Source organism: Danio rerio, chromosome 11 (genome assembly GCF_049306965.1).
Source record: "Danio rerio strain Tuebingen ecotype United States chromosome 11, GRCz12tu, whole genome shotgun sequence".
NCBI classification, from domain to species: Eukaryota; Metazoa; Chordata; class Actinopteri; order Cypriniformes; family Danionidae; genus Danio; species Danio rerio.
The window spans coordinates 38,055,262-38,072,508 of NC_133186.1; the positions used below are offsets into that span (position 1 = coordinate 38,055,262).

At 35.7% G+C, this 17,247-nt stretch overlaps 1 long non-coding RNA gene across 2 annotated transcripts in view; it reads right to left on the reverse strand.

Annotated features, from left to right (window-relative positions):
* Positions 1-17,247, reverse strand: part of LOC141376652 (uncharacterized) — an 86,958-nt gene that overhangs the window by 15,764 nt on the left and 53,947 nt on the right. The window contains exon 3 of one of the 2 annotated variants that reach the window (XR_012387280.1): positions 8,660-8,817. This is a non-coding gene — a long non-coding RNA (uncharacterized lncRNA). Of the gene's footprint in view, positions 1-7,435; positions 8,818-17,247 lie in introns of those variants that run through there. The other variant, XR_012387279.1, reaches the window with a different exon arrangement.

Below are 17,247 nucleotides of genomic sequence, written 5' to 3' on the forward strand. Positions count from 1 at the left end.
CATTGGCATGCAAACAGGTGTGTGTGTGTGCGCTCCAGGGCCACACACCAAACACAGCTGATGATCCTGAGACTGCAACTGTTCCTGCATCTGTCTGCACCTCTGCTTCTAGTGTGTGTGTGTGTGTGTGTGTCTGTTTATGTGCATGGGCAAATCTCAAAAGTCCACATGGAAACAGCTAGCTTGCGTATATCACTCCACAGACAGCAGGAGACGTGTAAATCCAGACTGTGTTGGCTATAACTTGCCTGGTAGTCCTACTTTAATCTTGACACAATTGTGTCTTTCACTCTGAGCTCAGATTTTCCATGTCTCCGACAGTTTAAAGGTGAAAAACGATAGGTAGATGATCCCAGCAATTCAACATTCATAGGTAGGATGATGGAACTATTATATGACACAGAGACAAATGGATAGAGTTATTGAAGGATGGATAAAACAAATGAAAACACAATGAATAGGACCGTCGAAAGATAAATGGATAGATCTTTCAAGTGATAAAAATATAAAGGACATATAAAATTAATGTGGAATGATGGAATAAGTCAATGATTAAAGAGATGGATAGAACAAACAAACAGTGTAAGATGTGACAAATGAATGGATGGAAGATGAAAAACGACAGATTGAAAAAAATAAAATAAAATAAATGCAACGCAAGCTTATTCTGAAAACGTAGCACTATATGCATTTCTGGAGTGCGCCAAATACATCCCGGGCCGTACGTTTTTTTTTGCAGAATTTGTTTTTGTGAATCCACCAGAGACCGCTGTGTATGCTTGAGATCTCTAATTTCTCAAGTACCATTTGTGCCTGCTGTTCTTGCGTAAATCCACCAAAGGCCACTGTCAACTGACTGACTGACTGACTGACTGACTGACTGAATGAGTGATCAACTGACCTACCCTCCTCCTTCCCTAAACCCAACCAATAGTGTTCTCAAAAGCACAGATTGACCCGATGGATGGATTGAAGGATGGAAAATGAGGAAAGGATGGATGGATAGAAGGATAAATGGATGGATGGATGGATGGATGGATGGATGGATGGAAAAAATGAGCAAAGGTTGGATGGATGTATGGACGGATGGATGGATGGATAGAAGGATAAATGGATGAATGGATGGATGGATGGATGGATGGATGGATGGATGGATTGTAAAAACGAGGAAAGGTTGGATGGATGAATGAATGGATGGATGGGAAAAATTATGAAAGGTTGGATAAATGGATGGATGGATGGATGGATGGATGGATGGATGGAAAAAAATAGGAAAGGTTGGATGAATGGAAGGATGAATAAAAAATTAGGAAAGGTTGCATGAATGGAAGGATGAATAAAAATGAGCAAAGGTTGGATGGATGGATAGATGGATGGATGGATAGATGGATGGAAAAAAGGATGGAAAAAATAAGGAAAGGTTGTATGAATGGAAGGATGAATAAAAAATGAGGAAAGGTAGGATGGATGGATGGATGGAAAAAATTAAGAAAGGTTGGATGGATGGATGGATGGATGGATGGATGGATGGATGGATGGAAAAAATGAGCAAAGGTTGGATGGATGGATGGATGGATGGATGGATGGATGGATGGATGGATGGATGGATGGACGGATGGATGGATGAATGGATAGAAGGATAAATGGATGGATGGATGGATGGATGGATGGATGGAAAAAAATAGGAAAGGTTGGATGAATGGAAGGATGAATAAAAAATTAGGAAAGGTTGCATGAATGGAAGGATGAATAAAAATGAGGAAAGGTTGGATGGATGGATGGATGGATGGATGGATGGATGGATGGATGGATAGATGGATGGAAAAAAGGATGGAAAAAATAAGGAAAGGTTGGATGAATGGAAGGATGAATAAAAAATTAGGAAAGGTAGGATGGATGGATGGATGGATGGATGGATGGAAAAAATTAAGAAAGGTTGGATGGATGGATGGATGGATGGAAAAAATAAGAAAATGTCAGACGAATGGAAGAATGAATAAAAAATGAGAAAAGGTTGGATGGATGGATGGATGGATAGATGGATGGATGGATGGATGGATGGATGGATGGATGGATGGAAAAAAAATGAGGAAAGGTTGGATGAAAGGATGGATGAAAAACGAGAAAAAATTAGATGGATGGATGGATAAAGGATTTGATGGAGGAATGGATGAATGGAGGGAGGAATGGAGAAAAGGAGGGTTGGTTGGCTGGATAGATAGATGGGACGATGGACAGATGGATAAATGGCTAAATGGATACTATAGCACTAAGTACAAATAGGCAAACTGGGATTTAGCCACAGACTGAAAAATTTTGCATGTGCAAACTCTAAGACAACATGGCTTACAAAAGCATACGCAACAATGGAAAGTTGAGTAAAGACTTTGACAAAATATGCACATGTTGCTGTTGGGAATGTTTTGAAAGTCTTAAAAAATCCACTCCAAAAAGCTTTGAGAACTTTTTCAATTTAGCGTAACAGTGCTAAATGATAACATGCTACAAAAAACACTTCATACAAGCGCAGAATGACATGCTGAAATATATTAGGAAGAACCGTGTGGAAACAAATCATTTGTCCAATCATGTGCTGCTTCACAAGCTGTCTAAACTAGCCAAACCAAACCATTTAATACTGTAGGAGAACTGTGTGGTTTCAAATTAGCCTCTTTTGACTGGAGAAAAGAGAGATTTTCAGTAGCATCCACCAAAAATGTTCAGTCAAAGGATACATAATCCTTCTCTCCCCACCATTGACAAATCACAGAAGCCACATGATTGCTAACACAATATTTGGTTAAATCGAGGAGAAGAGCTTTGCCGTGGAATGGAGAGATGGACTCTTGTTTTCAATCATCCGCATAATCAAGGCTTTGTTTCTGCCTGGACAGTTGTAATTATTGATGGTTGCCATAGAAATCAACTTGCAAGATAATGTAAGGCAACTTTTATCATGTTCAGGCTGTCGTGCTAATTGTTCGTTTTTTGTGTAGACTTAAACCTACGGTAGTTGGCATTAGTAGAAATAAATATTGCACAAGAGCAATTCCAGCGTTATGGTTGTGAGATTTGCAGTAAAAACTCCAAAGATAAATTTACAGATAAAGTATATGTTAACCTTATATTGAAACATCTGTTTATATTTTCCAAAACAACTAACCACAGAGTTAAAACTATCTTTTCATGTAAACATTTTTTAGATTTCAAATGAGGGAAATAAACATGGATGTGACCAAAAAAGTCAGTGAGTTTGCAGTATACAACATACTTTGTGAAGTTTATCTATAAACTAATTTCGAGAGGATCACATGCTTATGATTGTCCACAGCCGGTCCCGCTTTAGCTTAAGATCGATTCACCAATTAGATGATTCCCAACTTACTATAAACAACCAGTTTCTTATCTCAGTATCTTCATCTTGAAGAATCTCTTCCACTCACCCCTACTCCCCCTCCTTTCTAGAGAGGCGATATGGTGGCCCAGTGATTAGCACTGTTGCTTCACAGCAAAAGTGACTCTAATCGTTTAAAGTCCCCAATAAACCAGTCAACATTTCTCTGTGGAGTTTGCTCATTCTCCCTGTGCTCGCGTGGGTTTTCCCCCGGGTTCTCCAGTTTCCTCCCACAGTCCAAAAACATGCAACCTAAGTAAATTGAACATACCAAATTGGCATCATAGTCAAGCTCTTAGCAAGCAGTGTATCTTTTCTTAGACATCCCTATATCTGCCATTAGCCAGTAGTAAGTCGGGGAAGTTCATCAAGACCTACCTGAGCTTAAACACACCTCCCACCCTGCTAATGAGAGGGAGCCCTGGGCTCAAGGATCTTATGAGCTCAGGGCTCTCTCCCAGGACAGCATGCCAAACAAGTGTATTACCAATCATCAGCTAAGTGTGAACACTTGAAAGTAGAAATTCTGTGAATTAAACTGCACAACCCAAAAGAAATGATCAAAAGGATAAGAGTTGCTCACTATAAAGCAAAAATGGCTGATTTTATTTTATTTTACATTTTTGCAGTTATGAGGGAAAAGCTTGGTTATGGATGTAAAGTATGTGAAATTGGCACTTGTGTAACTTTGGTAAATCAAACATAATTGTTTAAAAAAACAGACAGACACAATTCTGAGTATTTTTTAAGTACTGTTCAATACCTGCTTACATAAAAAAAAAACTTAGAAACGGTTTTGCTATTTTGGTGAAAACTTTTTTTGTCAAAAAAATTTTTGTCATGGCAAATTTGACATTTGCATGAAATGGCTTATAACCCTAGTTTTGTTCTGTTCCCTGGCCAGCACAATAATTGTTTTCATTTAAATTTCTGTTTTTTTGTTTGTTTAATGTTTGTTTTTTAATCAATGCATTTCATTAATGTTAAGGTTGCTTGGGTTGGTTAATGGGCCCTACTAACCTCTCAAAACCAGGTCTTTATTGTTGGTTATAGGTTCAACAACATTTGAGCTGGTTTCCATTTTTTGTTTTTTTTATTTTCATTTTATGTAAATTTTATATTTTTTACTTGTCTGTTAATTAAATCCTGTTTTGTTATTTAACTTATTATTTTTATTCAACAGTGAAGCTGCATGTCAATTTGATATGTAAATAAAAGGAAATCAATTATGTATTTATGTGAAACCATGAATATGTCTACAGTTGAAGTCAGAATTATTAGCCCCGCTGTTTATTTTTTTTGCCAATTTCTGTTTAATGGAGAGATTTTTTTCAGCACATTTCTAAACATTATAGGTTTAATAACTCATTTCTAATAACTGATTTGTTTAATCTTTGTCATGATGAGAGTAAAAATGTTTTATTACATATTTTTAAGACACTTCTATACAGCTTAAAATGACATTTAAAGGCTTAACAAGGTTACTTAGGTTAACTAGGCAGGTTAGGATAATTAGGCAAGTTATTGTATAATGATGGTTTATTCATTAGACTATCGAAAAAGTATATAGCTTAAAGGGGCTAATAATTTTGACCTTAAATTGGTTTAAAAACAAATTTAAATTGCTTTTATTCTAGCCAAAATAAAACAAAAGACTTTCTTCAGAAGAAAAAAATATCAGACATACTGTGAAAACTTCCTTGCTCTGTTAAACATCATTTGGGAAATATTTAAGAAAGAAAAAAATTTAAGGGGGCTAATGATTCTGACTTCAACTGTATATAATCACCTAGCAATTTAGAAATTATTGCTTTTTTTCAAATTGAGGAAGAGGCTATTCAGTTCATCAGATCAGTTCAAATGTTTATGAAGTTTTTAAAATAAAATCAGTTGTTTAATGTATACAAATTTAACATTTTGAAATATTTATATTTATCAGCTATAGTATATCGGCTATCGGCATGCAAATCTATCAGTTATCGGTTATCAATATCGCCAAAAAAATCCATATCGGTGCATCCCTAATTAAAGATTAAAAGTTTGCATACTTAATCAAAAATAAGATACATATCTATCTTCTTTTGCTCACAATTACACATGACATACATTTGCATGCCAAGTTCACAATGAAATATTCACATATGCAAATGTATGACAAAGGAACTACGAGCTTGCGTATAAATAGAGGTCAATAGAATAAAAAGTGTGGTGTGTCTGCCCATTTCTTCTAACAAAATGCAGAACAATAAGCATTGAGGCAATTAAACTGCTCCAAAATAAGCTCTTATCTTTTTAAACCATAATTATAATCCTGATGTATCTGAGATCACACCAGGTCCCTACACTACACTTATACCTACCTGTATAATGTTTGAGAACCAGATCGAGAGATACTCTAACCAAGCCAGGTTTGAACGAGGTCCACTTTAATGACCAAATCAACTCAGGTTACAAATGAGAAGGGGCCTCCTGGGGCCCAGTGCTCGCCACCTCATGCTCCCCTCAACAATGCATTGTTAAAAACCCCACCGCGGCCTGACGACTGCTCCTCTTTCCCACGGTGAAGAGTGCCTGGCCTCGTGCCCCCCTCTACGGCATATAAAACAGCCAAACTTGAGAGGAGGCCAGCTCCGGAGAAAGATGGGGCGCCATGCCGAAACGTACATCATAAATTATGGGCTCCCAAACACACACACACACACACACACACACACATACAGAAGAGCCATGCCCTCTTATAGCTAACGAAGGGCTTCCCATCATTATACTCAGGTAAGGGTGGGAACACTTTGTCTTAATTACGTAGGTGAAGGGAGGCGTTAAGTTGCAGGTCTGTTAAACTTATTAATGGTGATGTATAGCTTTGTCCAGGCTCAGATGGATTTTTGGGCCGTCTAGAGTTTATGCTGCATCAGAGAGCATGGTGAAAATATTGATTTCAATGGAGATGGTGGAATGCAAAGATATGAAGGGAAAACAAGAGTTTGCAAATGCGATGCTCTATTAGGCAAGAAAAATCAAAACTTTATCTGCAATGCATATCAGCTGACAAATGAGAATTTTAGAGAGGTGTGAATTCCAATCAAAATGTAACATCCCATGATGTTGGGGTACAACATCAAACGCCATGTTGACGTCCTATGCTTGCTGGGTTCAAACTTTAAATGGAATATACATATTTCAGTAATAAGGGTAGACAAATTACCTCAGAGCACCCAAACACTGCAGTGCTCTTTCCTTTTCTCCATAAATAAAACTTGTATCAAACCTGTAGAAATAGTTTGTCAGTTTGTCATGCTCTGAGAAAATGGTTAATGAAAATCTAGCAACGACAGTCGTGACATGGGCGTTGAAAATGGGGAACGAAGCAAGGCACCTTGCACTTTTCACATGCTTTTTTAGACGCAATATATAAACAGCCCCTTACTCTTCCACAGCTGAAGCTGCAATCTATTCAATTGACTTTTATTCATTTGCATGTTTATCTGGAATGCAAAACTGTATTGTGTGACCGTTAGAAGACTAATACATCCAAAGTGTAATCATTTGACCTAAAATTTTTAAATAAAAAAAATGATCGTAGAATTGTAAGACTGCAATTAAGGAGTAGATGGCATATTTTCACATTTTTATGCGTTAAATGTTGAAATATATTTTTTAAAAGATTTAGCAAAATGCAATCTCATATTGAGACAGAATAAATACATATTATGAAAAAAAATTATCTAAATAGAATAAAAGCATTCTTTATCACAACGCATGCTTTAGAGTGCATTTACAATGGAAAAGACATATTTAAGATGCATTTTAAAGTTTGACGTAATCTCAACCGAAACATGAAGAGGGTGGGACAGAGTAGCTCCTCCCCTTTAAAAAAAAACAGCCAATAATATTTAGTTTTTATTACAGCTCTGCCAGTGAAAGTGGTTGAGCTCAAGCACATCAAATGTAAATCAAATGAGGAGCGTCTTGAAGAGGGCGAGGCATGTCGGAGACTTAAAAGCATTTGATTGGTCAAGATTTGATGAGAAACAGAAGTTTAAGGTGGTGTGAATAAAACCCTTGATTTATTTAGGTGGAAGTGACAAACTACAAGCTTAACATGTTTATATTGGTATTACATCTTATAAACACAAATATTGTCACTGTTTTGGTGAGCACTAACTTATATTGATAATAACATCTAAAAAACTTCATGCAACCCTAATCTAGAAACAAAGATAAACAGCCACTCTTGTAAAGTCACATGGATGTAATCTATCACACTATCAAATTGAACTGACAACAAATAATAAATAAATAAATAAATAAATTTATTAGCCGTGCAGTGTATAAAAGTCATTGTTAGCATGCCCTGGTGTGTTTCGTACATGCAATTTAGTACATCAATTTGTGAGGGTACTGAGGAAATGCATACACCCAGCTGTTAGCCAACACAAACTTTAACTCTATAGCTGTATGGGACTCAAATCGTCCTTTGCTTCTATAAAAACCACACAAGCATGGCAAACGTTCTCAAAAGACTGAATCAGGTTACATGCCTACAATTGAAAGTCGTCTTTCTCTGCTTTAACCCATTACACATGTTTCAACTGAACAGTTTCACACACAAACCCCCCAATAACACAATTTTTTCCTCCGTAATTGAAGACCATTAGCGATACTACAACAACAAATGACTTCAGATAATGCTGACTCGGGTCAAACGGGTTCAATTCAATAAACTACTAATTACTCCACTTACTGTTTGAGCGAATTTATACCTGGCTGCTTTGCTTCATGAAAATGTGGCTTTTTAAAAATACCACTCAAGAATCTCAGAGCATTTCTGAACGTCCAGATGTTGTAGATTCGAAGCGACGTTTGTTTAACCTGCCTCAACAAACTCTCCAATACAGTAACCGCAGGTTGTTTACTTCTACCCAAAGGTTCATTTGCTTGATTGCGTATGTATATTTCTCATTCCTGCAGCCTGTATATCCCACAGAAGTCTTGGTTTTGTCAATGTTGCCTCTGTGAATGTGGGAAATCAGTCAATAGTGTGGTGCACTGGGATTTTTCAGTGTCACGAAAGCTTCTCGATGACAGATGCCAGCCTTTTCACGATAAACCACATCACTCGGCATCAATGCAAATGATCGTTGCTTTATTAACATCCATAGGCAGACCCTTTTCTGGCAGGTTAAGTGATCTCTAGGCCAAACCTGCTTGGTGAATGTCAGAGGTAACAGTCTTGGCGGTTTTAGAAAAGGTTGTGCCCCTTACCTTCGATTATTTCCTGCCTCCTGATCTCTCCTGGACTTTCATGCCTCTCAAGTGACTCTTTATGCAGGCTGACAGGGAACAGGGTATAGAGCGTTGACACAGAACGGCATTGATCCGTCACCAGCCTGGCTCTCTTCAGATGTGGATAACTTGGAAACCTGCAGATGAATGGAGATGATGTTTCAGCCATCCGAATCACAGCTTTGTGTTGATGGACTGTGAAATGCGGAAGATGTCCAGTGCGGACTGATAAAAATATCAATGAGATGCTCAGAAAGCATTCAGAAACAAAAATCTAAAACGTTCCTTTGAATGGATTAAATTAACAGGCCATATGAATATGAAAATATGATTTATGCAAGTATGTTAAAGAGATAGTTTACTCAGAAATTAAAATTGATGCTATTCACCCCCCCCCCCGCCCCCTCCACCCCCCATGTGGTTCCTAACATTTAAAAGTTTTTCTTTTGTTGAACAAAAATATATATTTTGAAGAAAGCTGAAAACATGTAACCATTTACTTCTATAGATGGAAAAACTAATACAGACGACAATGCTTACAGTGCTTTACAATGCTTGCAATGCTTAAAATGCTAACAATTTTCTAAATATCTTCTCAAAAAAAGTAAAAAAAAAAAAAAAAAAAAACTCAAAGATTTAAAACAAGGGTGAGTAAATGATCACAAAAATTTTATATTTGAGTCAGGTCAAAAATAAATGCATCCATTTTAAATCTTAAAATATTTGTTGTAAAGTTTTGTTTGATTAAAGAAATAGTACACTGTAAAATATTATATGATCAATTAATCCTGACAGCATATGTTTTTAGGTCACTGTAACTTATTAAACTAAGTTAATCATGTTCTAACTTAATTTTATAAGTTACTCAAGCCAGTTTAACATAATAAAAGTTCAATGGACTTATAAGGTTAATTTGATTCAACTTAAAAATTTAAGGGAACCAGGATCTTTTACAGTGTAGAAATCAAATCATAGGTAGAAAAAGTAGAAGTACAGATGAAAAAGAAAAGTATGCTTTTTAAGCTTGATATCATGGTAATATCTGTTATGAAGCGAAAATTATATTAGAAATCATTTAGTTTGCGAATTTCAACTTTAGTTTTGCTCAACTTTTTTTACATACATTTTAAAAAGTTTAATATCACAAAAACTAAAACTCATATCTGACATAATCTGATATAATATAATATAATAAAATACAATATATTATAATATAATATAATATATTATAATATAATATAATGTAATATAATATAATATAATATAATATAATATAATATAATATAACATAATCTGATAATATAATATAATATAATATAATATAAGATAATATAATATAATCTGATAATATAATATAATCTGATAATATAATATAATATAATATAATATAATATAATATAATATAATATAATATAATATAATATAATATAATATAATATAATATAATATAATATAATATAATATAATCATCAGGGGTCACCACAGTGGAATGAACCACCAACTTATCCAACAAATGTTTTACTCAGCGGATGCCCTTCCAGCCACAACCCAACACTGGAAACACCCATAAGCTCTTGCATTCAGACAAATACACTACACCCAATTTAGCTTACCCAATTCACCTATAGCGCATGTATTTGGATGGGGAGAAAACCTGAGCACCTGGAGGAAATCCACACCAACAAAGGGAAAACATGCAAAATCCACACAGAAATGCCAACTGACCTCACATTTCTGCGATGGAAGTATTCTCATTATTTTGAACGCATCTATAACATTAGGATGCTGGACAATGGAGTTGAGGATCCACGTGCAGTACTTTAATAAACAGGGTATAGGTCATGGAGGAAATGGTCAACACCGAACCATACAGGAAATCCAAAGTCGTAGTCTAAACAGGCAAATAGTCAGGCTAGGCAGCTAGGAATAAAGACATGTAAAACAGGGTAAGGATTGATACAGCGAAAGACTAGACTGGATAAATGCTTAAAAATTATACCGGAGATAAACACCAACAAGACTGTGTTGTGTGTGTGTGTGAGCTGTATAACTAGTCCTAGAATGCGTCCGTGATGAGCTTCCATCTGTGTGTGTGCAATCAGTGGGTGCAGTCAGCTGAGGCCCTTAATAATGCAAACTTAATATAACCTAATATAACATAAAGGAAACAAGAGTTATAAAAAATTCACCCCCTCACAGTTGTCATTAAGAGTAATATTAGCTATATGAACCAAAATCATTTGTTGTACCAAGCTGTAAATACCTTTTTCTGTTGTAAAGTTGGCAATTCTAACAGTGGGCTCAATTGAAATTTGCTCCAAATGGAACCAGGACTAGCTGAATTTCGATGAATTGCAGTTACAGTTATTTCCGTATGGGCTTCCTGAGGGAGAGCAGGGAGTTGTCGCTTTGTGTGAACAGATAATATGGGATTTGCAGTTCTTTTGGAGGCAGATTTGTGGTTCTCCAGTAATCTGTATGGACTAGATTGCAGTTGATTGTGACACCATCGAAGAAAAGGTAGCAAACAAATTGCTTTAAACTTTCATTAATCTGTAAATAAGGCATGGGGAGCTCTGAGGTCAGGATGTTCTACAAAGATTATATTGTCCAACATTATTATTTTTTATATGTGTGTTTTAAGTAAATAAAGGTTATACAGTGTGACATCCCAGAGGTATCCTGTTAAAAATAGAAGAACTACCCCCACTGCAAGTTCTGAAAGAGATCAAGCCTCAGCCAGGTCAGAAAAATTAAAGCAAAAGTAACTCAAAAGTAGGCGAGGCAGTGGCGCAGTAGGTAGTGCTGTTGCCTCACAGCAAGATGGTAGCTGGGACGCTGGTTCAACCTCGGCTCAGTTGGCGTTTCTGTGTGGAGTTTGCATGTTCTCCCTGCCTTCGCGTGGGTTTCCTCCGGGTGGTCCGGTTTCCCCCACAGTCCAAAGACATGTGGTACAGGTGAATTGGGGTAAGCTAAATTGTCCGTAGTGTATGAGTGTGTGTGTGTGTGTAAATGTTTCCCAGAGATAGGTTGCGGCAAGAAGGGCATCCGCTGCGCAAACACTTGCTGGATAAGTTGGCGGTTCATTCCGCTGTGGCAAACCCGGATTAATAAAGGAACTAAGCCGACTAGAAAATGAAAGAATAACTCAAAAGTACAGTAAAAAAATTACTTATCATTAAAAGTAGCACAACTAGTTACATTTTTGGGAAGTAACTCATTATTGTAATGCATTACTTTCTAAAGTAACTTTTCCCAACACTGTATATAGATAGATTCCATATTTTTAAGAAGAAAAAACATATCAAACACAAGAGCCTCAAGTTCTTCTTTTCTCACGTCTCAGATTACCATGTTCAGTAACTCTTCAGCTGGATTCTACTTCCTGTAACAAGAGCTAGATTTGGTCGATTTTTATCATGCAAGACGATGGATATTCTGTCTACTTTTACACAAAGGCACCTTCTTTCACTCTCTCTCTCCTCCCGTTTCTCCCTCTTTAGCAGCTCTCATTCTCCATCTCCTGTTCTCTGATTTGACGTCAGAGCAAAGGGGCGATAAAAAAGGTGAACCAAGTATTTGTTTGGGGGTCAAGGGGATGGGTTAACTGGCTGCGGAGACAGGTGGGTCTGGTGAAGTGAATCATTTGACCTATAGGAAATCAGTCAACCTGCTGAAATCTAGTATCTAAAATTCCCTTTTCTAGAAGTCTCAGCTGGATCAACTGTAAAAAACAACGAGTTCACATTTTTGATGGATGTGCCTCAGAAAGCAGTTGACAAATGAAGATGTCATATTATACGGTAGCTAGAGCTGCACAGTATATCATTTCAGTATCAATATGCTGCAATGTGATCATTCAAATTCAAGGATGTGCAATGTTGAGTCTGGATTATAACTTATCATTTGCAGATGCACCTCCCTACAAAATCATCACAATCAATCTACAATTATGAATTATTTCCAAACAGAGATATTCAAGTCATCTGGTGAAATGTATCACAATATAAATCGCAGATTAACAAAACATCGAATTGTTACATTTTTCCAATACCATTCAGCCCTACACTGAAATAAAATATTAAGATGATGAGATATGAAGATGATTCCTTATACATCTACTCATTTTTTTAAAAAAGGTTCAGGACACCCTGGAGTACTACAAATTTTAATAGATTTGTGTGTGTTGAGCATCAGTTAAGACAAAGTTAGCACCTGTCGGCTTTAAATGTGGAAAAAAATGGGTAATTTTGAGCTTTTGTAAGCTAATTTCATCTTCCATTTTTAAAATAATTTTTAAAATCTTTGACGTAGTGTGAATCTGCTAGTGGAGTGATGATGCGTCGGTTTCTCATTATTATTCATAGCAGAGTGATCTTTTCCTATGAGAAGACCCTGCTTCTAGATTATTCATACACGTACTTTCTGAAAGCAAGGCAGACCTGCCAAGCTGTGAGACTCGATGAATGGGTGAGACCATGCACAGCATGTGTCGTATGTGTTTGTTTCCATGATCCACGGGGTTTGTTCCAGCCGCAGCCGTATGTGATCTTTAGCTGAATAACCATGTGGATGGATGATAACAGCCTTCTAAACCTACTAGTAGGCGCAGAAGTCCCCTACTGGCCCATATCTATCAGCTGATAACCACTGATAACACCCATTCAATCGAGTGATAACATTCGAACTGACTGGTTAAAGTGTTAATGAATGTTAACAAGCATGCATTTAGATTACAATAATGCATTAGTAAATGTTGAGCCGTGATCACAAAAAAAAGACTTTTGCTAATGTTTAAACTAAATATTTTGTTAAAACTTAAATGAGGGAATGAGTTAAATCAACAAGTTTGATTCTTTTTGGGGCAACAACTTAAATATTTTTGTATAAGTCACTAAAAGTTGTAAAAAAAAAAGAAAAGATTTAGTTACCTTAATTGATTTGTGTTGGGACAACAGAGGGATTGTTTGGAGGCCAGCCTTTTTTACAGTGATTATTAAATGCTGTACTGGTATTGTTCTTTTTAGTTCATGTTAGTAACAAATATTAACTAATGAAACCTTATTGTAAAGTGATCATTCATTTTTTTATATTATTTTGTACACTTTTTTTTAACTTTTAGGAACTTTAGCATTACAATCTTTTGCATCTTCACCATTTAGAATCATCATTCTGCTAAAACAATCATAAGTATTAATAAAAATTTGGCATTGCAATCTTAACATTCTGAATCTTCAGCATTCATATCTTTTGAGTCTTTACATTTTAGATTAATCAGAATTCATGATCTTAATGATCTTGTAATGTAATTTTTAAAAAACATTTAGAATCATTAGCATTCAATTATTTAGATTTTTATCCATTAAAATATTTAACATTAGAGTTCTTTGAATTTTATATTTTGAACGTTCACCATTTTTCAAATAATCACAACATTCAAGCTTTAGTATTTAAAATCTTTAACTTTAATCTTTAACCAATAACTTTAACAGAAAACATGCGCCTGCACTCACTATAAAAAAAATACTGGGTTCCACACAACCCCTTCATGTCCTCCCAACGCAAATCAATAAAGTTAACTTAATTGTTTTACAAATTTAAGTTGATTGAACATAAAACTATTAATATTTCCCAAAAGCAAACTCAAGAATTCTGTTGTTTAAGCTCATTTTTAATAGGTAGTTAGAACAAGTAGAAAAAATATTATTTTGAGTGTGTGATATGTTCATCTCATCTACACATTACTTGACTCCAGTTCTTCCGAGTACTGTCTAGACCAAAAGGAACTCTACTGTTTGAATCCCACCAGCATCCCAATCTCGTCCGATTCCTATAGTTCCCCAAACCTCCAGTGGCCAAACAGCACAATCTCAGCAAGACACAAAACAACAACCCCTGCTTTCTTCACATGCTTCCTTGAGCCCATGATGAAAGACTGCAGCATCTACAGATCTCCTCTCCCTCTGTAGTCTGGATATGATTTTTTTCCCTTTATTTTACTTCTTTCTAAAAAGGCGAGCATCTCTGAAGGCTGTGGAAGAGATCAGAGGTGCGTTCTTAAGAGTGGAAAACCCCGAAGTGCGTTCTTGCTGCTAGAGACATCCGACTTCTCCACTGAACAAGCATCTTGGGAAATAAGATGAAAACACCTGGCCCAGCGTGATGTGCCGAGCTTGAGAGGTTAGATGTCTAAAGTAGGGCTCAGATGCACTTTCTATCAACGAATCATCTTCATCAAGTGAACTACCAGATCTCCCCACTCATACAAAGATCCGCATAAATGAGTACACGGCCTTTTGAAAACAAACATTTTGTGAATTAAACAGACATATCTATTTAAAAAATAAGAGTTTAACAATGAACATTTTGGAAATAGAAAGATAATACATTTAAATTCAAACTATAGCAATAAAAATACAGATTTCATGTTTTTTAATGTTTTTTTCGGATTTTTAATGCTTTTAAAATTTAATTTAATATTTTTCCACAACATAAAAAGTTTGGTGTATTCATTTTTGGACTCTTATCTTAAGTTTTTTCTTTGTTACACTAAAAAAAATGATTCACTGGATTTACCATTGTTTTAAAAGGAAAGTGGTAGGAAACATGATGTGAGCCGAATTTAATTTCAATAATGTACAACTTTAAACAAACAAATATGTTTGTTTAAATTCAACCCATATAAATTGTTTGCAACCAGTTACCTTTAGTAAATCCAATGAATATCTTTTTTCCGAGTAGATTAGTTCCAGTTTTGGCTTCGGTATTATATAATGTAGAGTATATGTACAAATATATTCATGTAAAGCATTGTATAGACAACATTCTTTTAAAAAAGTGATCGGCTTCTAGTAGTAGTAGTCGTCATCATTGGTGTATAGTATCAGTAGTAGTAGTAGATGTTGTAGTAGTAGTAGATGTTGTGGTAGGAGTATCAGTTGTAGTAGACCTTGTTTTAGCAGTAGTAGTAGTCGTTGTAGTTGAATAGGAGACATTCTAGTAATAGTCATTGTTATGGCTGTAGTAGTAGCAGTAGCAGCAGAAGTAGTATTAGTAGCATTAGTAATTTCTGTAGTAGTATATAGTAGTAGTAGCTTTAATATTTGTTGTAATTATTATTATTGCTGTTGTCAGTGTTATTACTGTTGTCCTTTTTTCTTTTTACTGTCATTATTACTATCAATACATTGCTTTCATTGTTGTCACTCCTCACCACTGATTGGTCTCTCTCTATCAATGTTTTATTTATATCTGATTTGCTTTATTTTTTGACTGTTATATATATTATATATCTTTTTTTCTCTTTTTCTCTTATGTATGTACTCTGACAAGTCCACTTATGCCGAGTTCAGACTGCATGATTTTCAAAGTTGTCATGTCACAGATGCTTTCACACTGCATGACTATCTGGGCTAGCATTTCGTCGCTGATTTGTTTACACTGCAAGATGGATCGGCGAAAGGGGCTTTTACTTTGCATGACATTACAATAGGATGAATCGCCGACAACTTTGTCCAAACTACATCCAAAAACACAGATCCAGAAACACGTAGTATATCTTTTGTTAATAACTGCAAAACAAGAAAGAAGCCTTTAATGGGGTAGAAAATGTACATATTTGCTCACCTGGGTTTAAAGGGAATTAGCGATTTCTCCTCAACTTTCTTTTTTTTTTTTTACTTTCTGTATGAAACGTCAAACAGACATGGGTGCTCCTGTCAAACCTCCACTATTTTTCCTTAATTTCTCATTTAAACTGAAAATAACGCTTTTAACTTCTCCCTCAACCTCCCGCTGGCCTGCAAGTACACACACACACACACACACACAAGCGAATGCCTCTCTCATTGGCTGTAGATGATCGCCAATGTTATTTTCAGTCAAAACTCATTTCACACGACAGTTCCAGATATTTAGCATGCCAAATATCTCACAGGCATCGAAGACTCATCGGCGATTGTCTCAGATTCATACTATGTGATTGTCACTCACGTTCACGAGCACCGATTTGCCTGTTATTTCAGGCATTTGTCAGCCATTTCTCAAAACTGTCGCTGAGTCAAATTCGGAGCAAAAATCATGCAGTCTGAACTCTGCATTAGTTACCTTTATATACACACACACACACAAACATGTCTGTACCTGACTGTATTTTTATGGTGGTTTTGTTTTTTCATCAGTTTTTAGTTGTTTTGTTCTCTTTGTATGTGATCCCAATTTGTGCATATTTGATGCCCTCTTGCATATTCTAATAAAAAAAGAGAGATCTGTGAAGGGTGTACTCATTTATGCTGAGTGAGCACTGTATCGGATTGAGAATCCTTAATCTTTATAGCAATTCAAAACACTTTGCAATATGGTTGTATAAATTAATCTTAGCTATTGCATCCACTAGCATGGACAAAAAAATGAACAACACATTACAATGTTTGTTCATTTTAGTTAACATTATTAATAAAAATAAAGCTGTTTATTGTTAGTTCATGCTAACTCACAGTAGATTAAAGTTAACAAGCATGACTTTGGATGTTAATAATGCATTAGTTAATGTTGAACTATGATTAATA